The sequence below is a fragment of the Danio rerio genome, chromosome 6 (genome assembly GCF_052040795.2).
Source record: "Danio rerio strain M-AB ecotype USA chromosome 6, GRCz13ab, whole genome shotgun sequence".
NCBI lineage: Eukaryota > Metazoa > Chordata > Actinopteri > Cypriniformes > Danionidae > Danio > Danio rerio.
Window position 1 is genome coordinate 36,454,736 of NC_141026.1, and position 21,913 is coordinate 36,476,648.

Genomic DNA, 21,913 nt, shown 5'->3' on the forward strand with positions numbered 1-21,913 from the left:
TCACTACATTTCGCGGCGTTCCTCCGTTACTGTCAAATGATAATAAAAATGATCCATATGTTTTGTTTGCAAATATCACGAGGCGCCTCATTGGAGAGGTTGTGTCGCGAGAGGTTGCTATAGAGACGCGTCTTCCATTTTCTGTTAGCGCGCGCGTGTTGAATGATGGCTGACGAGGGAGACGTGCGAGTTATACTGCAGTCACGCCATGGCCAGTTGCGGTTCCGAGAAGGACGATATTGCTGTCTGTGTATTGATTTTATCGGACCAGGTCACCCGGCCTCAAGTTCAGTCTGTTTTCACTCCAAGGTGTCAACAACAATGGGCGCATGACGCATTTCAGGTAAAATTTAATACCCCGAGCCAACTTCCGCCGATCGTACAGTAGTGCTACAACAGTCCACATTTTTAGAAAAAGACCATTTATAACAGGCTGGCTGCCGGCCTGCTTTGAGATAACCAAGTAGCTGTTTAATGAAAAACAGATTATCCCAGTACATATTAGTCATTTGTTTTCCCAGAGATGTGTTGCGGCTGGAAGGGCATCTTCTGCGTAAATAATGTGCTGGATAAGTTGGCGGTTTATTCCGCTGTGGCGACCCCGGATTAATAAAGGGACTAAGCCTGATCTGAATCAGGAATGTTTTAGAAATCACTGCATTGTTTAAAATCACTTCATGCAATAGCTCCAGTGGCTCAATCGGTAAGCGTGTAGTACTTATAAGACAATACAATGCTTAGCAATGCCGAGGTTGTGACTTTGAGCCTCACCTGGAGCATGGTCTTTAGATAAAGAAGAAAAGTGGGGTGAAAGCTAGTGCTGTCCAGAGTAGATTGTGGAGAGCAACAAACTTGCTGATTGTATCTGCGATACTAATCTGTCTATGATAACTAAGCTGTAGATTGTATCATCATTGCTGTTTTTAGGAATCACATTGTGCAACAGCTCCAGTGGCGCAATCGATCAGCGCGCGGTACTTATAAGACAGTACGATGCTTAGCAATGCCGAGGTTGTGAGTTCGAGCCTCACCTGGAGCAAGATTTTGAGATAAAGAAGACAAGTGAGCAGAAAATCACGATTGACTAGAGTTGTATGTGGAGGTCAACCAACCTGCAGATCGTATGATCTATGCAAGTCTTTTACACCTGAGCTAAAACGTCATGATCTCTAAAAAGCTTTTAATCCAGTATGATCTAAATGAGGAATGTTTTAGGAATCACGTCATTGTTTGAAAGCACTTAAGCAACAGCTCCAGTGGCGCAATTGGTCAGCGCGCAGTATTTATAAGACAGTACGATGCTTAGCAATGCCGAGGTTGTGAGTTCGAGCCTCACCTGGAGCAAGATTTTGAGAAAAAGAAGACAAGTGGGTAGAAAATCACGATTGACTAGAGTTGTATGTGGATGGCAACCAACCTGCAGATGGTATGATCTATGCAAGTCTTTTACACCTGAGCTAAAACGCCAAGATCTCTAAAAAGCTTTTAATCAATATGATCTAAATGAGGAATATTTTAGGAATCACTTCATTGTTTGAACCCACTTAGGCAACAGCTCCTGTGGCGCTATCGGTCAGTGCGCGGTACTTATAAGACAGTACAATGATTAGCAATGCCGAGGTTGTGAGTTCGAGCCTCACCTGGAGCAAGGTTTTAAAATAAAAAAGACATGTGGGTAGAAAATCACGATTGACTAGAGTTGTATGTGGAGGGCAACCAACCTGCAGACGGTACCATCTTTGCAAATCTCTTACAGCTGAACTAAAACATCAAGGTCTCTGAAAGCTTTTAATCCTCTATGATCTAAATCAGGAATGTTTTAGAAATCACTGCATTGTTTGAAATCTCTTCATGCAATAACTCCAGTGGCGCAATCGGTTAGCGTGTGGTATTAATAAGACAATACAATGCTTAGCAATGCTGAGGTTGTGACTTTGAGCCTCACCTGGAGCATGGTCTTTAGATAAAGAAGAAAAGTGGGGTGAAAGCTGGTGCTGTCCAGAGTAGATTGTGGAGGGCAAAAAACTTGCTGATTGTATCTTCGACACTAATCTGTCTATGCTAACTAAGCTGTAAATTGTATCATCATTGCGGTTTTTAAGAATCACTGCATTGTTTGAAACCATGTTAGGCAACAGCTCCAGTGGCGCAATCGGTCAGCGCGCGGTTCTTATAAGACAGTATGATACTTAGCAATGCCGAGGTTGTGAGTTCGAGCCTCACCTGGAGCAAGGTTTTAAAATAAAAAAGACATGTGGGTAGAAAATCACGATTGACTAGAGTTGTATGTGGAGGGCAACTAACCTGCAGACGGTACCATCTTTGCAAATCCCTTACAGCTGAACTAAAACATCAAGGTCTCTAAAAGCTTTGAATCCTCTATGATCTGAATCAGGAATGTTTTAGAAATCACTGCATTGTTTGAAATCACTTCATGCAATAGCTCCAGTGGCGCAATCGGATAGCGTGTGGTATTAATAAGACAATACAATGTCCAGAGTAGATCGTGGAGGGCAACAAACTTGCTGATTGTATCTTCGATACTAATCTGTCTATGCCAACTAAGCTGTATATTGTATTATCATTGCTGTTTTTAGGAATCACAGCATTGTTTGAAATCACGTTATGCACCAGCTCCAGTGGCGCAATCGGTCAGCGCGCGGTACTTATAAGACAGTACAATGCTTAGCAATGCCGAGGTTGTGAGTTCGAGCCTCACCTGGAGCAAAATTTTAAGATAAAAAAAGACAAGTGGGTAGAAAATCACGATTGACTAGAGTTGTATGTGGAGGGCAACCAACCTGCAGACGGTACCATCTTTGCAAATCTCTTACAGCTGAACTAAAACATCAATGTCTCTGAAAGCTTTTAATCCTCTATGATCTGAATCAGGAATGTTTTAGGAACCACTGCACTGTTTGAAAACATTGAGCCCACAGCTCCAGTGGTGAAATCGGTCAGCGCGTGGAACTTATAAGACAGTACAATGCTTAACAATGCTGAGGTTGTGAGTTCAAACTTCACCTGGAGCATGTTTTTAAGATAAAGAAGACAAGGGGGTTAAATATTACCATTGACCAGAGTGCGCTAAGGAGGGCAACCAACCTGCAGGTTCTATCATCTATGCTAATCCTTAACACCTGAACTAAAACATCAAGGTCTCTGAAAGCTTTTAATCCAGTATGATCTGAATCAGGTATGTTTTAGGAATCACTGCATTGTTTGAAATAACTTAATGCAATAGCTCCAGTGGCGCAATCGGTTAGCGTGTGGTACTTATAAGACAATACAATGCTTAGCAATGCCGAAGTTGTGACTCTGAGCCTCACCTGGAGCATGGTCTTTAGATAAAGAAGAAAAGTGGGGTGAAAGCTAGTGCTGTCCAGAGTAGATTGTGGAGAGCAAAAAACTTGCTGATTGTAACTTCGATACTATACTGTCTATGCTAACTAAGCTGTAGATTGTATCATCATTGTTGTTTTAGGAATCACGGCATTGTTTGAAATCACGTTATGCAACAGCTCCAGTGGCGCAATCGGTCAGCGCGCGGTACTTATAAGACAGTACAATGCTTAGCAATGCCGAGGTTGTGAGTTCGAGCCTCACCTGGAGCAAGGTTTTAAGATAAAAAAAGACAAGTGGGTAGAAAATCACGATTGACTAGAGTTGTATGTGGAGGGCAACCAACCTGCAGACGGTACCATCTTTGCAAATCTCTTACAGCTGAACTAAAACATCAAGGTCTCTGAAAGCTTTTAATCCTCTATGATCTGAATCAGGAATTTTTTAGAAATCACTGCATTGTTTAAAATGACTTCATGCAATAGCTCCAGTGGTGCAATCGGTTTAGCGTGTGGTACTTATAAGACAATACAATGCTTAGCAATGCCGAGGTTGTGACTTTAAGCCTCACCTGGAGCATGGTCTTTAGATAAAGAAGAAAAGTGGGGTGAAAGCTTGGACTGTCCAGAGTAGATTGTGGAGGGCAAAAAACTTGCTGATTGTATCTTCGATACTAATCTGTCTATGCTAACTAAGCTGTAAATTGTATCATCATTGCGGTTTTTAAGAATCACTGCATTGTTTGAAACCATGTTATGCAACAGCTCCAGTGGCGCAATCGGTCAGCGCGCGGTACTTATAAGACAGTATGATGCTTAGCAATGCCGAGGTTGTGAGCTCGAGCCTCACCTGGCGCAAGATTTTACGATAAAAAAAGACAAGTGGGTAGAAAATCACGATTGACTAGAGTTGTATGTGGAGGGCAACCAACCTGCAGACGGTACCATCTTTGCAAATCACTTACAGCTGAACTAAAACATCAAGGTCTCTGAAAGCTTTTAATCCTCTATGATCTGAATCAGGAATGTTTTAGGAACCGCTGCACTGTTTGAAAACATTGAGCCCACAGCTCCAGTGGTGAAATCGGTCAGCGCGTGGAACTTATAAGACAGTACAATGCTTAACAATGCTGAGGTTGTGAGTTCAAACCTCACCTGGAGCATGTTTTTAAGATAAAGAAGACAAGGGGGTTAAAAATTACCATTGACCAGAGTGCGCTAAGGAGGGCAACCAACCTGCAGGTTCTATCATCTATGCTAATCCTTAACACCTGAACTAAAACATCAAGGTCTGTGAAAGCTTTTAATCCTCTATGATCTGAATCAGGAATGTTTTAGGAATCACTGCATTGTTTGAAATAACTTCATGCAATAGCTCCAGTGGCGCAATCGGTTAGCATGTGGTACTTATAAGACAACACAATGCTTAGCAATGCCGAGGTTGTGACTTTGAGCCTCACCTGAAGCATGGTCTTTAGATAAAGAAGAAAAGTGGGGTGAAAGCTAGTGCTTTCCAGAGTAGATTGTGGAGTGCAAAAAACTTGCTGATTGTATCTTCGATACTAATATGTCTATGCTAACTAAGCTGTAAATTGTATCATCATTGCGGTTTTTAAGAATCACTGCATTGTTTGAAACCACATTATGCAACAGCTCCAGTGGCGCAATCAGTCAGCGCGCGTTACTTATAAGACAGTACGATGCTTAGCAATGCCGAGGTTGTGAGTTCGAGCCTCACCTGGAGCAAGGTTTTAAAATAAACAAGACATGTGGGTAGAAAATCACGATTGACTAGAGTTGTATGTGGAGGACAACCAACCTGCAGACGGTACCATCTTTGCAAATCTCTTACAGCTGAACTAAAACATCAAGGTCTCTGAAAGCTTTGAATCCTCTATGATCTGAATCAGGAATGTTTTAGAAATCACTGCATTGTTTGAAATCACTTAATGCAATAGCTCCAGTGGCGCAATCGGTTAGCGTGTGGTATTAATAAGACAATACAATGCTTAGCAATGCCGAGGTTGTGACTTTGAGCCGCACCTGAAGCATGGTCTTTAGATAAAGAAGAAAAGTGGGGTGAAAGCTAGTGCTGTCCAGAGTAGATCGTGGAGGGCAACAAACTTGCTGATTGTATCTTCGATACTAATCTGTCTATGCCAACTAAGCTGTAGATTGTATCATCATTGTTGTTTTAGGAATCACGGCATTTTTTGAAATCACGTTATGCAACAGCTCCAGTGGCGCAATCGGTCAGCGCGCGGTACTTATAAGACAGTACAATGCTTAGCAATGCCGAGGTTGTGAGTTCGAGCCTCACCTGGAGCAAGGTTTTAAGATAAAAAAAGACAAGTGGGTAGAAAATCACGATTGACTAGAGTTGTATGTGGAGGGCAACCAACCTGCAGACGGTACCATCTTTGCAAATCTCTTACGGCTGAACTAAAACATCAAGGTCTCTGAAAGCTTTGAATCCTCTATGATCTGAATGAGGAATGTTTTAGAAATCACTGCATTGTTTGAAATCACTTCATGCAATAGCTCCAGTGGTGCAATCGGTTTAGCGTGTGGTACTTATAAGACAACACAATGCTTAGCAATGCCGAGGTTGTGACTTTGAGCCTCACCTGGAGCATGGTCTTTAGATAAAGAAGAAAAGTGGGGTGAAAGCTAGTGCTTTCCAGAGTAGATTGTGGAGGGCAAAAAACTTGCTGATTGTATCTTCGATACTAATCTGTCTATGCTAACTAAGCTGTAAATTGTATCATCATTGCGGTTTTTAAGAATCACTGCATTGTTTTAACCCTCGTTATGCAACAGCTCCAGTGGCGCAATCGGTCAGCGCGCGGTACTTATAAGACAATTCGATGCTTAGCAATGCCGAGGTTGTGAGTTCGAGCCTCAACTGGAGCAAGGTATTAAAATAAAAAAGACATGTGGGTAGAAAATCACCATTGTCTAGAGTTGTATGTGGAGGGCAACCAACCTGCAGACGGTACCATCTTTGCAAATCTCTTACAGCTGAACTAAAACATCAAGGTCTCTGAAAGCTTTTAATCCTCTATGATCTGAATCAGGAATGTTTTAGAAATCACTGCATTGTTTGAAATCACTTCATGCAACAGCTCCAGTGGCGCAATCGGTTTAGTGTGTGGTATTAATAAGACAATACAATGCTTAGCAATGCCGAGGTTGTGACTTTGAGCCTCACCTGGAGCATGGTCTTTAGATAAAGAAGAAAAGTGGGGTGAAAGCTAGTGCTGTCCAGAGTAGATCGTGGAGGGCAACAAACTTGCTGATTGTATCTTCGATACTAATCTGTCTATGCCAACTAAGCTGTAGATTGTATCATCATTGCTGTTTTTAAGAATCACGGCATTGTTTGAAATCACGTTATGCAACAGCTCCAGTGGCGCAATCGGTCAGCGCGCGGTACTTATAAGACAGTACAATGCTTAGCAATGCTGAGGTTGTGAGTTCGAGCCTCACCTGGAGCAAGGTTTTAAGATAAAAAAAGACAAGTGGGTAGAAAATCACGATTGACTAGAGTTGTATGTGGAGGGCAACCAACCTGCAGACGGTACCATCTTTGCAAATCTCTTACGGCTGAACTAAAACATCAAGGTCTCTGAAAGCTTTGAATCCTCTATGATCTGAATGAGGAATGTTTTAGAAATCACTGCATTGTTTGAAATCACTTCATGCAATAGCTCCAGAGGTGCAATCGGTTTAGCGTGTGGTACTTATAAGACAACACAATGCTTAGCAATGCCGAGGTTGTGACTTTGAGCCTCACCTGGAGCATGGTCTTTAGATAAAGAAGAAAAGTGGGGTGAAAGCTAGTGCTTTCCAGAGTAGATTGTGGAGGGCAAAAAACTTGCTGATTGTATCTTCGATACTAATCTGTCTATGCTAACTAAGCTGTAAATTGTATCATCATTGCGGTTTTTAAGAATCACTGCATTGTTTTAACCCTCGTTATGCAACAGCTCCAGTGGCGCAATCGGTCAGCGCGCGGTACTTATAAGACAATTCGATGCTTAGCAATGCCGAGGTTGTGAGTTCGAGCCTCAACTGGAGCAAGGTATTAAAATAAAAAAGACATGTGGGTAGAAAATCACCATTGTCTAGAGTTGTATGTGGAGGGCAACCAACCTGCAGACGGTACCATCTTTGCAAATCTCTTACAGCTGAACTAAAACATCAAGGTCTCTGAAAGCTTTTAATCCTCTATGATCTGAATCAGGAATGTTTTAGAAATCACTGCATTGTTTGAAATCACTTCATGCAACAGCTCCAGTGGCGCAATCGGTTTAGTGTGTGGTATTAATAAGACAATACAATGCTTAGCAATGCCGAGGTTGTGACTTTGAGCCTCACCTGGAGCATGGTCTTTAAATAAAGAAGAAAAGTGGGGTGAAAGCTAGTGCTTTCCAGAGTAGATTGTGGAGTGCAAAAAACTTGCTGATTGTATCTTCGATACTAATCTGTCTATGCTAACTAAGCTGTAAATTGTATCATCATTGCGGTTTTTAAGAATCACTGCATTGTTTGAAACCACGTTATGCAACAGCTCCAGTGGCGCAATCGGTCAGCGCGCGGTACTTATAAGACAGTACGATGCTTAGCAATGCCGAGGTTGTGAGTTCGAGCCTCACCTGGAGCAAGATTTTAAGATAAAAAAAGACAAGTGGGTAGATAATCACGATTGACTAGAGTTGTATGTGGAGGGCAACCAACCTGCAGACGGTACCATCTTTGCAAATCTCTTACAGCTGAACTAAAACATCAAGGTCTCTGAAAGCTTTGAATCCTCTATGATCTGAATCAGGAATGTTTTAGGAACCACTGCACTGTTTGAAAACATTAAGCCCACAGCTCAAGTGGTGAAATCGGTCAGCGCATGGAACTTATAAGCAGTACAATGCTAAACAATGCTGAGGTTGTGAGTTCAAACCTCACCTGGAGCATGTTTTTAAGATAAAGAAGACAAGGGGGTTAAAAATTACCATTGACCAGAGTACGCTAAGGAGGGCAACCAACCTGCAGGTTCTATCATCTATGCTAATCCTTAACACCTGAACTAAAACATCAAGGTCTCTGAAAGCTTTTTTTCCAGTCTGATCTGAATCAGGTATGTTTTAGGAATCACTGCATTGTTTGAAATAACTTCATGCAATAGCTCCAGTGGCACAATCGGTTAGCGTGTGGTACTTATAAGACAATACAATGCTTAGCAATACCGAGGTTGTGACTTTGAGCCTCACCATGAAGCATGGTCTTTAGATAAAGAAGAAAAGTGGGGTGAAAGCTAGTGCTTTCCAGAGTAGATTGTGGAGGGCAAAAAACTTGCTGATTGTATCTTCGATACTAATCTGTCTATGCTAACTAAGCTGTAAATTGTATCATCATTGCGGTTTTTAAGAATCACTGCATTGTTTTAACCCTCGTTATGCAACAGCTCCAGTGGCGCAATCGGTCAGCGCGCGGTACTTATAAGACAATTCGATGCTTAGCAATGCCGAGGTTGTGAGTTCGAGCCTCACCTGGAGCAAGGTATTAAAATAAAAAAGACATGTGGGTAGAAAATCACGATTGACTAGAGTTGTATGTGGAGGGCAACCAACCTGCAGACGGTACCATCTTTGCAAATCTCTTACAGCTGAACTAAAACATCAAGGTCTCTGAAAGCTTTGAATCCTCTATGATCTGAATCAGGAATGTTTTAGGAACCACTGCACTGTTTGAAAACATTAAGCCCACAGCTCCAGTGGTGAAATCGGTCAGCGCATGGAACTTATAAGCAGTACAATGCTAAACAATGCTGAGGTTGTGAGTTCAAACCTCACCTGGAGCATGTTTTTAAGATAAAGAAGACAAGGGGGTTAAAAATTACCATTGACCAGAGTGCGCTAAGGAGGGCAACCAACCTGCAGGTTCTATCATCTATGCTAATCCTTAACACCTGAACTAAAACATCAAGGTCTCTGAAAGCTTTTTTTCCAGTCTGATCTGAATCAGGTATGTTTTAGGAATCACTGCATTGTTTGAAATAACTTCATGCAATAGCTCCAGTGGCGCAATCGGTTAGCGTGTGGTACTTATAAGACAATACAATGCTTAGCAATACCGAGGTTGTGACTTTGAGCCTCACCATGAAGCATGGTCTTTAGATAAAGAAGAAAAGTGGGGTGAAAGCTAGTGCTTTCCAGAGTAGATTGTGGAGGGCAAAAAACTTGCTGATTGTATCTTCGATACTAATCTGTCTATGCTAACTAAGCTGTAGATTGTATCATCATTGTTGTTTTAGGAATCACGGCATTGTTTGAAATCACGTTATGCAACAGCTCCAGTGGCGCAATCGGTCAGCGCGCGGTACTTATAAGACAGTACAATGCTTAGCAATGCCGAGGTTGTGAGTTCGAGCCTCACCTGGAGCAAGGTTTTAAGATAAAAAAAGACAAGTGGGTAGAAAATCACGATTGACTAGAGTTGTATGTGGAGGGCAACCAACCTGCAGACGGTACCATCTTTGCAAATCTCTTACAGCTGAACTAAAACATCAAGGTCTCTGAAAGCTTTGAATCCTCTATGATCTGAATGAGGAATGTTTTAGAAATCACTGCATTGTTTGAAATCACTTCATGCAATAGCTCCAGTGGTGCAATCGGTTTAGCGTGTGGTACTTATAAGACAACACAATGCTTAGCAATGCAGAGGTTGTGACTTTGAGCCTCACCTGGAGCATGGTCTTTAGATAAAGAAGAAAAGTGGGGTGAAAGCTAGTGCTTTCCAGAGTAGATTGTGGAGGGCAAAAAACTTGCTGATTGTATCTTCGATACTAATCTGTCTATGCTAACTAAGCTGTAAATTGTATCATCATTGCGGTTTTTAAGAATCACTGCATTGTTTTAACCCTCGTTTTGCAACAGCTCCAGTGGCGCAATCGGTCAGCGCGCGGTACTTATAAGACAATTCGATGCTTAGCAATGCCGAGGTTGTGAGTTCGAGCCTCACCTGGAGCAAGGTATTAAAATAAAAAAGACATGTGGGTAGAAAATCACGATTGTCTAGAGTTGTATGTGGAGGGCAACCAACCTGCAGACGGTACCATCTTTGCAAATCTCTTACAGCTGAGCTAAAACATCAAGGTCTCTGAAAGCTTTGAATCCTCTATGATCTGAATCAGGAATGTTTTAGAAATCACTGCACTGTTTGAAAACATTAAGCCCACAGCTCCAGTGGTGAAATCGGTCAGCGCGTGGAACTTATAAGCAGTACAATGCTAAACAATGCTGAGGTTATGAGTTCAAACCTCACCTGGAGCATGTTTTTAAGATAAAGAAGACAAGGGGGTTAAAAATTACCATTGACCAGAGTGCGCTAAGGAGGGCAACCAACCTGCAGGTTCTATCATCTATGCTAATCCTTAACACCTGAACTAAAACATCAAGGTCTCTGAAAGCTTTTTTTCCAGTCTGATCTGAATCAGGTATGTTTTAGGAATCACTGCATTGTTTGAAATAACTTCATGCAATAGCTCCAGTGGCGCAATCGGTTAGCGTGTGGTACTTATAAGACAATACAATGCTTAGCAATGCTGAGGTTGTGACTTTGAGCCTCACCATGAAGCATGGTCTTTAGATAAAGAAGAAAAGTGGGGTGAAAGCTAGTGCTTTCCAGAGTAGATTGTGGAGGGCAAAAAACTTGCTGATTGTATCTTCGATACTAATCTGTCTATGCTAACTAAGCTGTAGATTGTATCATCATTGTTGTTTTAGGAATCACGGCATTGTTTGAAATCACGTTATGCAACAGCTCCAGTGGCGCAATCGGTCAGCGCGCGGTACTTATAAGACAGTACAATGCTTAGCAATGCCGAGGTTGTGAGTTCGAGCCTCACCTGGAGCAAGGTTTTAAGATAAAAAAAGACAAGTGGGTAGAAAATCACGATTGACTAGAGTTGTATGTGGAGGGCAACCAACCTGCAGACGGTACCATCTTTGCAAATCTCTTACAGCTGAACTAAAACATCAAGGTCTCTGAAAGCTTTGAATCCTCTATGATCTGAATGAGGAATGTTTTAGAAATCATTGCATTGTTTGAAATCACTTCATGCAATAGCTCCAGTGGTGCAATCGGTTTAGCGTGTGGTACTTATAAGACAACACAATGCTTAGCAATGCAGAGGTTGTGACTTTGAGCCTCACCTGGAGCATGGTCTTTAGATAAAGAAGAAAAGTGGGGTGAAAGCTAGTGCTTTCCAGAGTAGATTGTGGAGGGCAAAAAACTTGCTGATTGTATCTTCGATACTAATCTGTCTATGCTAACTAAGCTGTAAATTGTATCATCATTGCGGTTTTTAAGAATCACTGCAGTGTTTTAACCCTCGTTATGCAACAGCTCCAGTGGCGCAATCGGTCAGCGCGCGGTACTTATAAGACAATTCGATGCTTAGCAATGCCGAGGTTGTGAGTTCGAGCCTCACCTGGAGCAAGGTATTAAAATAAAAAAGACATGTGGGTAGAAAATCACGATTGTCTAGAGTTGTATGTGGAGGGCAACCAACCTGCAGACGGTACCATCTTTGCAAATCTCTTACAGCTGAGCTAAAACATCAAGGTCTCTGAAAGCTTTTAATCCTCTATGATCTGAATCAGGAATGTTTTAGAAATCACTGCATTGTTTGAAATCACTTCATGCAACAGCTCCAGTGGCGCAATCGGTTTAGTGTGTGGTATTAATAAGACAATACAATGCTTAGCAATGCCGAGGTTGTGACTTTGAGCCTCACCTGGAGCATGGTCTTTAGATAAAGAAGAAAAGTGGGGTGAAAGCTAGTTCTGTCCAGAGTAGATTGTGGAGGGCAAAAAACTTGCTGATTGTATCTTCGATACTAATCTGTCTATGCTAACTAAGCTGTAAATTGTATCATCATTGCGGTTTTTAAGAATCACTGCATTGTTTGAAACCATTTTATGCAACAGCTCCAGTGGCGCAATCGGTCAGCGCGCGGTACTTATAAGACAGTACGATGCTTAGCAATGCCGAGGTTGTGAGTTCGAGCCTCACCTGGAGCAAGGTTTTAAAATAAAAAAGACATGTGGGTAGAAAATCACGATTGACTAGAGTTGTATGTGGAGGGCAACCAACCTGCAGACGGTACCATCTTTGCAAATCTCTTACAGCTGAACTAAAACATCAAGGTCTCTGAAAGCTTTGAATCCTCTATGATCTGAATCAGGAATGTTTTAGGAACCACTGCACTGTTTGAAAACATTAAGCCCACAGCTCCAGTGGTGAAATCGGTCAGCGCATGGAACTTATAAGCAGTACAATGCTAAACAATGCTGAGGTTGTGAGTTCAAACCTCACCTGGAGCATGTTTTTAAGATAAAGAAGACAAGGGGGTTAAAAATTACCATTGACCAGAGTGCGCTAAGGAGGGCAACCAACCTGCAGGTTCTATCATCTATGCTAATCCTTAACACCTGAACTAAAACATCAAGGTCTCTGAAAGCTTTTTTTCCAGTCTGATCTGAATCAGGTATGTTTTAGGAATCACTGCATTGTTTGAAATAACTTCATGCAATAGCTCCAGTGGCGCAATCGGTTAGCGTGTGGTACTTATAATACAATACAATGCTTAGCAATACCGAGGTTGTGACTTTGAGCCTCACCATGAAGCATGGTCTTTAGATAAAGAAGAAAAGTGGGGTGAAAGCTAGTGCTTTCCAGAGTAGATTGTGGAGGGCAAAAAACTTGCTGATTGTATCTTCGATACTAATCTGTCTATGCTAACTAAGCTGTAGATTGTATCATCATTGTTGTTTTAGGAATCACGGCATTGTTTGAAATCACGTTATGCAACAGCTCCAGTGGCGCAATCGGTCAGCGCGCGGTACTTATAAGACAGTACAATGCTTAGCAATGCCGAGGTTGTGAGTTCGAGCCTCACCTGGAGCAAGGTTTTAAGATAAAAAAAGACAAGTGGGTAGAAAATCACGATTGACTAGAGTTGTATGTGGAGGGCAACCAACCTGCAGACGGTACCATCTTTGCAAATCTCTTACAGCTGAACTAAAACATCAAGGTCTCTGAAAGCTTTGAATCCTCTATGATCTGAATGAGGAATGTTTTAGAAATCACTGCATTGTTTGAAATCACTTCATGCAATAGCTCCAGTGGTGCAATCGGTTTAGCGTGTGGTACTTATAAGACAACACAATGCTTAGCAATGCAGAGGTTGTGACTTTGAGCCTCACCTGGAGCATGGTCTTTAGATAAAGAAGAAAAGTGGGGTGAAAGCTAGTGCTTTCCAGAGTAGATTGTGGAGGGCAAAAAACTTGCTGATTGTATCTTCGATACTAATCTGTCTATGCTAACTAAGCTGTAAATTGTATCATCATTGCGGTTTTTAAGAATCACTGCATTGTTTTAACCCTCGTTTTGCAACAGCTCCAGTGGCGCAATCGGTCAGCGCGCGGTACTTATAAGACAATTCGATGCTTAGCAATGCCGAGGTTGTGAGTTCGAGCCTCACCTGGAGCAAGGTATTAAAATAAAAAAGACATGTGGGTAGAAAATCACGATTGTCTAGAGTTGTATGTGGAGGGCAACCAACCTGCAGACGGTACCATCTTTGCAAATCTCTTACAGCTAAGCTAAAACATCAAGGTCTCTGAAAGCTTTGAATCCTCTATGATCTGAATCAGGAATGTTTTAGAAATCACTGCACTGTTTGAAAACATTAAGCCCACAGCTCCAGTGGTGAAATCGGTCAGCGCGTGGAACTTATAAGCAGTACAATGCTAAACAATGCTGAGGTTATGAGTTCAAACCTCACCTGGAGCATGTTTTTAAGATAAAGAAGACAAGGGGGTTAAAAATTACCATTGACCAGAGTGCGCTAAGGAGGGCAACCAACCTGCAGGTTCTATCATCTATGCTAATCCTTAACACCTGAACTAAAACATCAAGGTCTCTGAAAGCTTTTTTTCCAGTCTGATCTGAATCAGGTATGTTTTAGGAATCACTGCATTGTTTGAAATAACTTCATGCAATAGCTCCAGTGGCGCAATCGGTTAGCGTGTGGTACTTATAAGACAATACAATGCTTAGCAATGCTGAGGGTGTGACTTTGAGCCTCACCATGAAGCATGGTCTTTAGATAAAGAAGAAAAGTGGGGTGAAAGCTAGTGCTTTCCAGAGTAGATTGTGGAGGGCAAAAAACTTGCTGATTGTATCTTCGATACTAATCTGTCTATGCTAACTAAGCTGTAGATTGTATCATCATTGTTGTTTTAGGAATCACGGCATTGTTTGAAATCACGTTATGCAACAGCTCCAGTGGCGCAATCGGTCAGCGCGCGGTACTTATAAGACAGTACAATGCTTAGCAATGCCGAGGTTGTGAGTTCGAGCCTCACCTGGAGCAAGGTTTTAAGATAAAAAAAGACAAGTGGGTAGAAAATCACGATTGACTAGAGTTGTATGTGGAGGGCAACCAACCTGCAGACGGTACCATCTTTGCAAATCTCTTACAGCTGAACTAAAACATCAAGGTCTCTGAAAGCTTTTAATCCTCTATGATCTAAATCAGGAATTTTTTAGAAATCACTGCATCGTTTGAAATCACTTAATGCAATAGCTCCAGTGGCGCAATCGGTTAGCGTGTGGTATTAATAAGACAATACAATGCTTAGCAATGCTGAGGTTGTGACTTTGAGCCTCACCTGAAGCATGGTCTTTAGATAAAGAAGAAAAGTGGGGTGAAAGCTAGTGCTGTCCTGAGTAGATCGTGGAGGGCAACAATCTTGCTGATTGTATCTTCGATAGTAATCTGTCTATGCCAACTAAGCTGTAGATTGTATCATCATTGCTGTTTTAAGGAATTACGGCATTGTTTGAAATCACGTTATGCAACAGCTCCAGTGGCGCAATCGGTTAGCGTGTGGTACTTATAAGACAATACAATGCTTAGCAATGCCGAAGTTGTGACTCTGAGCCTCACCTGGAGCATGGTCTTTAGATAAAGAAGAAAAGTGGGGTGAAAGCTAGTGCTGTCCAAAGTAGATTGTGGAGGGCAAAAAACTTGCTGATTGTATCTTCGATACTAATCTGTCTATGCTAACTGAGCTGTAGATTGTATCATCATTGTTGTTTTGGGAATCACGGCATTGTTTGAAATCACGTCATGCAACAGCTCCAGTGGCGCAATCGGTCAGCGCGCGGTACTTATAAGACAGTACAATGCTTAGCAATGCCGAGGTTGTGAGTTCGAGCCTCACCTGGAGCAAGATTTTAAGATAAAAAAAGACAAGTGGGTAGAAAATCACGATTGACTAGAGTTGTATGTGGAGGGCAACCAACCTGCAGACGGTACCATCTTTGCAAATTTCTTACAGCTGAACTAAAACATCAAGGTCTCTGAAAGCATTTAATCCTCTATGATCTGAATCAGGAATGTTTTAGGAACCACTGCACTGTTTAAAACATTAGGCCCACAGTTCCAGTGGTGAAATCGGTCAGCGCGTGGAACTTATAAGACAGTACAATGCTTAACAATGCTGAGGTTGTAAGTTCAAACCTCACCTGGAGCATGTTTTTAAGATAAAGAAGACAAGGGGTTTAAAAATTACCATTGACCAGAGTGCGCTAAGGAGGGCAACCAACCTGCAGGTTCTATCATCTATGCTAATCCTTAACACCAGAACTAAAACATCAAGGTCTCTGAAAGCTTTTAATCCAGTCTGATCTGAATCAGGTATGTTTTAGGAATCACTGCATTGTTTGAAATCACTTCATGCAATAGCTCCAGTGGCGCAATCGGTTAGCGTGTGGTACTTATAAGACAATACAATGCTTAGCAATGCCGAGGTTGTGACTTTGAGCCTCACCTGAAGCATGGTCTTTAGATAAAGAAGAAAAGTGGGGTGAAAGCTAGTGCTGTCCAGAGTAGATTGTGGAGGGCAAAAAACTTGCTAATTGTATCTTCGATACTAATCTGTCTATGCTAACTAAGCTGTAAATTGTATCATCATTGCGGTTTTTAAGAATCACTGCATTGTTTGAAACCATTTTATGCAACAGCTCCAGTGGCGCAATCGGTCAGCGCGCGGTACTTATAAGACAGTACGATGCTTAGCAATGCCGAGGTTGTGAGTTCGAGCCTCACCTGGAGCAAGGTTTTAAAATAAAAAAGACATGTGGGTAGAAAATCACGATTGACTAGAGTTGTATGTGGAGGGCAACCAACCTGCAGACGGTACCATCTTTGCAAATCTCTTACAGCTGAACTAAAACATCAAGGTCTCTGAAAGCTTTTAATCCTCTATGATCTGAATCAGGAATGTTTTAGAAATCACTGCATTGTTTGAAATCACTTCATGCAATAGTTCCAGTGGCGCAATCGGTTAGCGTGTGGTACTTATAAGACAATACAATGCTTAGCAATGCCGAAGTTGTGACTCTGAGCCTCACCTGGAGCATGGTCTTTAGATAAAGAAGAAAAGTGGGGTGAAAGCTAGTGCTGTCCAAAGTAGATTGTGGAGGGCAAAAAACTTGCTGATTGTATCTTCGATACTAATCTGTCTATGCTAACTGAGCTGTAGATTGTATCATCATTGTTGTTTTGGGAATCACGGCATTGTTTGAAATCACGTCATGCAACAGCTCCAGTGGCGCAATCGGTCAGCGCGCGGTACTTATAAGACAGTACAATGCTTAGCAATGCCGAGGTTGTGAGTTCGAGCCTCACCTGGAGCAAGATTTTAAGATAAAAAAAGACAAGTGGGTAGAAAATCACGATTGACTAGAGTTGTATGTGGAGGGCAACCAACCTGCAGACGGTACCATCTTTGCAAATTTCTTACAGCTGAACTAAAACATCAAGGTCTCTGAAAGCTTTTAATCCTCTATGATCTGAATCAGGAATGTTTTAGGAACCACTGCACTGTTTGAAAACTTTGAGCCCACAGCTCCAGTGGTGAAATCGGTCAGCGCGTGGAACTTATAAGACAGTACAATGCTTAACAATGCTGAGGTTGTGAGTTCAAACCTCACCTGGAGCATGTTTTTAAGATAAAGAAGACAAGGGGGTTAAAAGTTACCATTGACCAGAGTGCGCTAAGGAGGGCAACCAACCTGCAGGTTCTATCATCTATGCTAATCCTTAACACCTGAACTAAAACATCAAGGTCTCTGAAAGCTTTTAATCCAGTCTGATCTGAATCAGGAATGTTTTAGAAATCACTGCATTGTTTGAAATCACTTCATGCAATAGCTCCAGTGGCGCAATCGGTTTAGCGTGTGGTATTAATAAGACAATACAATACTTAGCAATGCCGAGGTTGTGACTTTGAGCCTCACCTGGAGCATTGTTTTTTGATAAAGAAGAAAAGTGGGGTGAAAGCTAGTGCTGTCCAGAGTAGATTGTGGAGGGCAAAAAACTTGCTGATTGTATCTTCGATACTAATCTGTCTATGCTTACTAAGCTGTAAATTGTATCATCATTGCGGTTTTTAAGAATCACTGCATTGTTTGAAACCATGTTATGCAACAGCTCCAGTGGCGCAATCGATCAGCGCGCGGTACTTATAAGACAGTATGATGCTTAGCAATGCCGAGGTTGTGAGTTCGAGCCTCACCTGGAGCAAGGTTTTAAAATAAAAAAGACATGTGGGTAGAAAATCACGATTGACTAGAGGTGTATGTGGAGGGCAACCAACCTGCAGACGGTACCGTCTTCGCAAATCTCTTACAGCTGAACTAAAACATCAAGGTCTCTGAAAGCTTTGAATCCTCTATGATCTGAATCAGGAATGTTTTAGAAATCACTGCATTGTTTTAAATCACTTAATGCAATAGCTCCAGTGGCGCAATCGGTTAGCGTGTGGTATTAATAAGACAATACAATGCTTAGCAATGCCGAGGTTGTGACTTTGAGCCTCACCTGAAGCATGGTCTTTAGATAAAGAAGAAAAGTAGGGTGAAAGCTAGTGCTGTCCAGAGTAGATCGTGGAGGGCAACAAACTTGCTGATTGTATCTTCGATACTAATCTGTCTATGCCAACTAAGCTGTAGATTGTATCATCATTGCTGTTTTTAGGAATCACGGCATTGTTTGAAATCTCGTTATGCAATAGCTCTAGTGGCGCAATCGGTCAGCGCGCGGTACTTATAAGACAGTACAATGCTTAGCAATGCTGAGGTTGTGAGTTCGAGCCTCACCTGGAGCAAGGTTTTAAGATAAAAAAGACAAGTGGGTAGAAAATCACAATTGTCTAGGGTTGTATGTAGAGGGCAACCAACCTGCAGACGGTACCATCTTTGCAAATCTCTTACAGCTGAACTAAAACATCAAGGTCTCTGAAAGCTTTTAATCCTCTATGATCTGAATCAGGAATGTTTTAGGAACCACTGCACTGTTTGAAAACATTAAGCCCACAGCTCCAGTGGTGAAATCGGTCAGCGCGTGGAACTTATAAGACAGTACAATGCTTAACAATGCTGAGGTTGTGAGTTCAAACCTCACCTGGAGCATGTTTTTAAAATAAAGAAGACAAGGGGGTTAAAAATTACCATTGACCAGAGTGCGCTAAGGAGGGCAACCAACCTGCAGGTTCTATCATCTATGCTAATCCTTAACACCTGAACTAAAACATCAAGGTCTTTGAAAGCTTTTAATCCAGTCTGATCTGAATCAGGTATGTTTTAGGAATCACTGCATTGTTTGAAATAACTTCATGCAATAGCTCCAGTGGCGCAATCGGTTAGCGTGTGGTATTAATAAGACAATACAATGCTTAGCAATGCTGAGGTTGTGACTTTGAGCCTCACCTGAAGCATGGTCTTTAGATAAAGAAGAAAAGTGGGGTGAAAGCTAGTGCTGTCCAGAGTAGATTGTGGAGGGCAAAAAACTTGCTGATTGTATCTTCGATACTAATCTGTCTATGCTAACTAAGCTGTAAATTGTATCATCATTGCGGTTTTTAAGAATCACTGCATTGTTTGAAACCACATTATGCAACAGCTCCAGTGGCGCAATCGGTCAGCGCGCGGTACTTATAAGACAGTACGATGCTTAGCAATGCCGAGGTTGTGAGTTCGAGCCTCACCTGGAGCAAGGTTTTAAAATAAAAAAAAGACATGTGGGTAGAAAATCACGATTGACTAGAGTTGTATGTGGAGGGCAACCAACCTGCAGACGGTATCATCTTTGCAAATCTCTTACAGCTGAACTAAAACATCAAGGTCTCTGAAAGCTTTTAATCCTCTATGATCTGAATCAGGAATGTTTTAGAAATCACTGCATTGTTTGAAATCACTTCATGCAATAGTTCCAGTGGTGCAATCGGTTAGCGTGTGGTACTTATAAGACAATACAATGCTTAGCAATGCCGAAGTTGTGACTTTTAGCCTCACCTGGAGCATGGTCTTTAGATAAAGAAGAAAAGTGGGGAGAAAGCTAGTGCTGTCCAAAGTAGATTGTGGAGGGCAAAAAACTTGCTGATTGTATCTTCCATACTAATCTGTCTATGCTAACTAAGCTGTAGATTGTATCATCATTGTTGTTTTAGGAATCACGGCATTGTTTGAAATCACGTTATGCAACAGCTCCAGTGGCGCAATCTTTCAGCGCGCGGTACTTATAAGACAGTACAATGCTTAGCAATGCCGAGGTTGTGAGTTCGAGCCTCACCTGGAGCAAGGTTTTAAGATAAAAAAAGACAAGTGGGTAGAAAATCACGATTGACTAGAGTTGTATGTGGAGGGCAACCAACCTGCAGACAGTACCATCTTTGCAAATCTCTTACAGCTGAACTAAAACATGAAGGTCTCTGAAAGCTTTTAATCCTCTATGATCTGAATCAGGAATTTTTTAGAAATCACTGCATTGTTTAAAATGACTTCATGCAATAGCTCCAGTGGTGCAATCGGTTTAGCGTGTGGTACTTATAAGACAATACAATGCTTAGCAATGCCGAGGTTGTGACTTTGAGCCTCACCTGGAGCATGGTCTTTAGATAAAGAAGAAAAGTGGGGTGAAAGCTAGTGCTTTCCAGAGTAGATTGTGGAGTGCAAAAAATTGCTGATTGTATCTTCGACACTAATCTGTCTATGCTAACTAAGCTGTAAATTGTATCATCATTGCGGTTTTTAAGAATCACTGCATTGTTTGAAACCACTTTATGCAACAGCTCCAGTGGCGCAATCGGTCAGCGCGCGGTACTTATAAGACAGTACGATGCTTAGCAATGCCGAGGTTGTGAGTTCGAGCCTCACCTGGAGCAAGGTTTTAAAATAAAAAAGACATGTGGGTAGAAAATCACGATTGACTAGAGTTGTATGTGGAGGGCAACCAACCTGCAGACGGTACCATCTTTGCAAATATCTTACAGCTGAACTAAAACATCAAGGTCTCTGAAAGCTTTTAATCCTCTATGATCTGAATCAGGAATGTTTTAGAAATCACTGCATTGTTTGAAATAACTTCATGCAATAGCTCCAGTGGCGCAATCTGTTTAGCGTGTGGTACTTATAAGACAATACAAAGCTTAGCAATGCCGAGGTTGTGACTTTGAGCCTCACCTGGAGCATGGTCTTTAGATAAAGAAGAAAAGTGGGGTGAAAGCTAGTGCTGTCCAGAGTAGATTGTGGAGGGCAAAAAACTTGCTGATTGTATCTTCGATACTAATCTGTCTATGCTAACTAAACTGTAAATTGTATCATCATTGCGGTTTTTAAGAATCACTGCATTGTTTGAAACCACATTAGGCAACAGCTCCAGTGGCGCAATCGATCAACGCGCGGTACTTATAAGACAGTACGATGCTTAGCAATGCCGAGGTTGTGAGTTCGAGCCTCACCTGGAGCAAGGTTTTAAAATAAAAAAGACATGTGGGTAGAAAATCACGATTGACTAGAGTTGTATGTGGAGGGCAACCAACCTGCAGACGGTACCATCTTTGCAAATCTCTTACAGCTGAACTAAAACATCAAGGTCTCTGAAAGCTTTGAATCCTCTATGATCTGAATCAGGAATGTTTTAGAAATCACTGCATTGTTTGAAATCACTTAATGCAATAGCTCCAGTGGCGCAATTGGTTAGCGTGTGGTACTTATAAGACAATACAATGCTTAGCAATGCCGAGATTGTGACTTTGAGCCTCACCTGAAGCATGGTCTTTAGATAAAGAAGAAAAGTGGGGTGAAAGCTAGTGCTGTCCAGAGTAGATCGTGGAGGGCAACAAACTTGCTGATTGTATCTTCGATACTAATCTGTCTATGCCAACAAAGCTGTAGATTGTATCATCATTGCTGTTTTTAGGAATCACGCCATTGTTTGAAATCACGTTATGCTACAGCTCCAGTGGCGCAATCGGTCAGCGCGCGGTACTTATAAGACAGTACAATGCTTAGCAATGCCGAGGTTGTGAGTTCGAGCCTCACCTGGAGCAAGGTTTTAAGATAAAAAAAAGACAAGTGGGTAGAAAATCACGATTGTCTAGAGTTGTATGTAGAGGGCAACCAACCTGCAGACGGTACCATCTTTGCAAATCTCTTACAGC

General features: G+C 41.8%; 1 long non-coding RNA gene and 31 other non-coding genes across 32 annotated transcripts in view; all 32 read left to right on the forward strand.

The window, feature by feature from the left end:
• The window catches only part of LOC141386313 (uncharacterized), a 147,674-nt gene that overhangs the window by 52,599 nt on the left and 73,162 nt on the right, over window positions 1-21,913 (forward strand). The gene's annotated exons all lie outside the window — the stretch shown is intronic.
• Window positions 946-1,039, forward strand: trnai-uau (transfer RNA isoleucine (anticodon UAU)). Its single transcript has 2 exons — window positions 946-983; window positions 1,004-1,039. It is a non-coding gene; the product is annotated as a tRNA-Ile (tRNA).
• Window positions 1,251-1,344, forward strand: trnai-uau (transfer RNA isoleucine (anticodon UAU)). Its single transcript has 2 exons — window positions 1,251-1,288; window positions 1,309-1,344. It is a non-coding gene; the product is annotated as a tRNA-Ile (tRNA).
• On the forward strand, window positions 1,555-1,648 carry trnai-uau (transfer RNA isoleucine (anticodon UAU)). Its single transcript has 2 exons — window positions 1,555-1,592; window positions 1,613-1,648. It is a non-coding gene; the product is annotated as a tRNA-Ile (tRNA).
• On the forward strand, window positions 2,138-2,231 carry trnai-uau (transfer RNA isoleucine (anticodon UAU)). The gene is made up of 2 exons: window positions 2,138-2,175; window positions 2,196-2,231. It is a non-coding gene; the product is annotated as a tRNA-Ile (tRNA).
• trnai-uau (transfer RNA isoleucine (anticodon UAU)) lies at window positions 2,634-2,727 on the forward strand. The gene is made up of 2 exons: window positions 2,634-2,671; window positions 2,692-2,727. It is a non-coding gene; the product is annotated as a tRNA-Ile (tRNA).
• Window positions 3,521-3,614, forward strand: trnai-uau (transfer RNA isoleucine (anticodon UAU)). Its single transcript has 2 exons — window positions 3,521-3,558; window positions 3,579-3,614. It is a non-coding gene; the product is annotated as a tRNA-Ile (tRNA).
• trnai-uau (transfer RNA isoleucine (anticodon UAU)) lies at window positions 4,994-5,087 on the forward strand. The gene is made up of 2 exons: window positions 4,994-5,031; window positions 5,052-5,087. It is a non-coding gene; the product is annotated as a tRNA-Ile (tRNA).
• Window positions 5,576-5,669, forward strand: trnai-uau (transfer RNA isoleucine (anticodon UAU)). The gene is made up of 2 exons: window positions 5,576-5,613; window positions 5,634-5,669. It is a non-coding gene; the product is annotated as a tRNA-Ile (tRNA).
• trnai-uau (transfer RNA isoleucine (anticodon UAU)) lies at window positions 6,161-6,254 on the forward strand. The gene is made up of 2 exons: window positions 6,161-6,198; window positions 6,219-6,254. It is a non-coding gene; the product is annotated as a tRNA-Ile (tRNA).
• On the forward strand, window positions 6,745-6,838 carry trnai-uau (transfer RNA isoleucine (anticodon UAU)). Its single transcript has 2 exons — window positions 6,745-6,782; window positions 6,803-6,838. It is a non-coding gene; the product is annotated as a tRNA-Ile (tRNA).
• On the forward strand, window positions 7,330-7,423 carry trnai-uau (transfer RNA isoleucine (anticodon UAU)). Its single transcript has 2 exons — window positions 7,330-7,367; window positions 7,388-7,423. It is a non-coding gene; the product is annotated as a tRNA-Ile (tRNA).
• Window positions 7,914-8,007, forward strand: trnai-uau (transfer RNA isoleucine (anticodon UAU)). Its single transcript has 2 exons — window positions 7,914-7,951; window positions 7,972-8,007. It is a non-coding gene; the product is annotated as a tRNA-Ile (tRNA).
• trnai-uau (transfer RNA isoleucine (anticodon UAU)) lies at window positions 8,802-8,895 on the forward strand. The gene is made up of 2 exons: window positions 8,802-8,839; window positions 8,860-8,895. It is a non-coding gene; the product is annotated as a tRNA-Ile (tRNA).
• trnai-uau (transfer RNA isoleucine (anticodon UAU)) lies at window positions 9,688-9,781 on the forward strand. Its single transcript has 2 exons — window positions 9,688-9,725; window positions 9,746-9,781. It is a non-coding gene; the product is annotated as a tRNA-Ile (tRNA).
• trnai-uau (transfer RNA isoleucine (anticodon UAU)) lies at window positions 10,273-10,366 on the forward strand. Its single transcript has 2 exons — window positions 10,273-10,310; window positions 10,331-10,366. It is a non-coding gene; the product is annotated as a tRNA-Ile (tRNA).
• trnai-uau (transfer RNA isoleucine (anticodon UAU)) lies at window positions 11,159-11,252 on the forward strand. The gene is made up of 2 exons: window positions 11,159-11,196; window positions 11,217-11,252. It is a non-coding gene; the product is annotated as a tRNA-Ile (tRNA).
• trnai-uau (transfer RNA isoleucine (anticodon UAU)) lies at window positions 11,744-11,837 on the forward strand. The gene is made up of 2 exons: window positions 11,744-11,781; window positions 11,802-11,837. It is a non-coding gene; the product is annotated as a tRNA-Ile (tRNA).
• Window positions 12,328-12,421, forward strand: trnai-uau (transfer RNA isoleucine (anticodon UAU)). Its single transcript has 2 exons — window positions 12,328-12,365; window positions 12,386-12,421. It is a non-coding gene; the product is annotated as a tRNA-Ile (tRNA).
• Window positions 13,214-13,307, forward strand: trnai-uau (transfer RNA isoleucine (anticodon UAU)). The gene is made up of 2 exons: window positions 13,214-13,251; window positions 13,272-13,307. It is a non-coding gene; the product is annotated as a tRNA-Ile (tRNA).
• trnai-uau (transfer RNA isoleucine (anticodon UAU)) lies at window positions 13,799-13,892 on the forward strand. Its single transcript has 2 exons — window positions 13,799-13,836; window positions 13,857-13,892. It is a non-coding gene; the product is annotated as a tRNA-Ile (tRNA).
• Window positions 14,685-14,778, forward strand: trnai-uau (transfer RNA isoleucine (anticodon UAU)). Its single transcript has 2 exons — window positions 14,685-14,722; window positions 14,743-14,778. It is a non-coding gene; the product is annotated as a tRNA-Ile (tRNA).
• trnai-uau (transfer RNA isoleucine (anticodon UAU)) lies at window positions 15,546-15,639 on the forward strand. Its single transcript has 2 exons — window positions 15,546-15,583; window positions 15,604-15,639. It is a non-coding gene; the product is annotated as a tRNA-Ile (tRNA).
• Window positions 16,433-16,526, forward strand: trnai-uau (transfer RNA isoleucine (anticodon UAU)). The gene is made up of 2 exons: window positions 16,433-16,470; window positions 16,491-16,526. It is a non-coding gene; the product is annotated as a tRNA-Ile (tRNA).
• Window positions 17,015-17,108, forward strand: trnai-uau (transfer RNA isoleucine (anticodon UAU)). The gene is made up of 2 exons: window positions 17,015-17,052; window positions 17,073-17,108. It is a non-coding gene; the product is annotated as a tRNA-Ile (tRNA).
• trnai-uau (transfer RNA isoleucine (anticodon UAU)) lies at window positions 17,904-17,997 on the forward strand. The gene is made up of 2 exons: window positions 17,904-17,941; window positions 17,962-17,997. It is a non-coding gene; the product is annotated as a tRNA-Ile (tRNA).
• On the forward strand, window positions 18,487-18,580 carry trnai-uau (transfer RNA isoleucine (anticodon UAU)). Its single transcript has 2 exons — window positions 18,487-18,524; window positions 18,545-18,580. It is a non-coding gene; the product is annotated as a tRNA-Ile (tRNA).
• trnai-uau (transfer RNA isoleucine (anticodon UAU)) lies at window positions 19,374-19,467 on the forward strand. The gene is made up of 2 exons: window positions 19,374-19,411; window positions 19,432-19,467. It is a non-coding gene; the product is annotated as a tRNA-Ile (tRNA).
• Window positions 19,958-20,051, forward strand: trnai-uau (transfer RNA isoleucine (anticodon UAU)). Its single transcript has 2 exons — window positions 19,958-19,995; window positions 20,016-20,051. It is a non-coding gene; the product is annotated as a tRNA-Ile (tRNA).
• On the forward strand, window positions 20,542-20,635 carry trnai-uau (transfer RNA isoleucine (anticodon UAU)). Its single transcript has 2 exons — window positions 20,542-20,579; window positions 20,600-20,635. It is a non-coding gene; the product is annotated as a tRNA-Ile (tRNA).
• On the forward strand, window positions 21,126-21,219 carry trnai-uau (transfer RNA isoleucine (anticodon UAU)). The gene is made up of 2 exons: window positions 21,126-21,163; window positions 21,184-21,219. It is a non-coding gene; the product is annotated as a tRNA-Ile (tRNA).
• trnai-uau (transfer RNA isoleucine (anticodon UAU)) lies at window positions 21,709-21,802 on the forward strand. The gene is made up of 2 exons: window positions 21,709-21,746; window positions 21,767-21,802. It is a non-coding gene; the product is annotated as a tRNA-Ile (tRNA).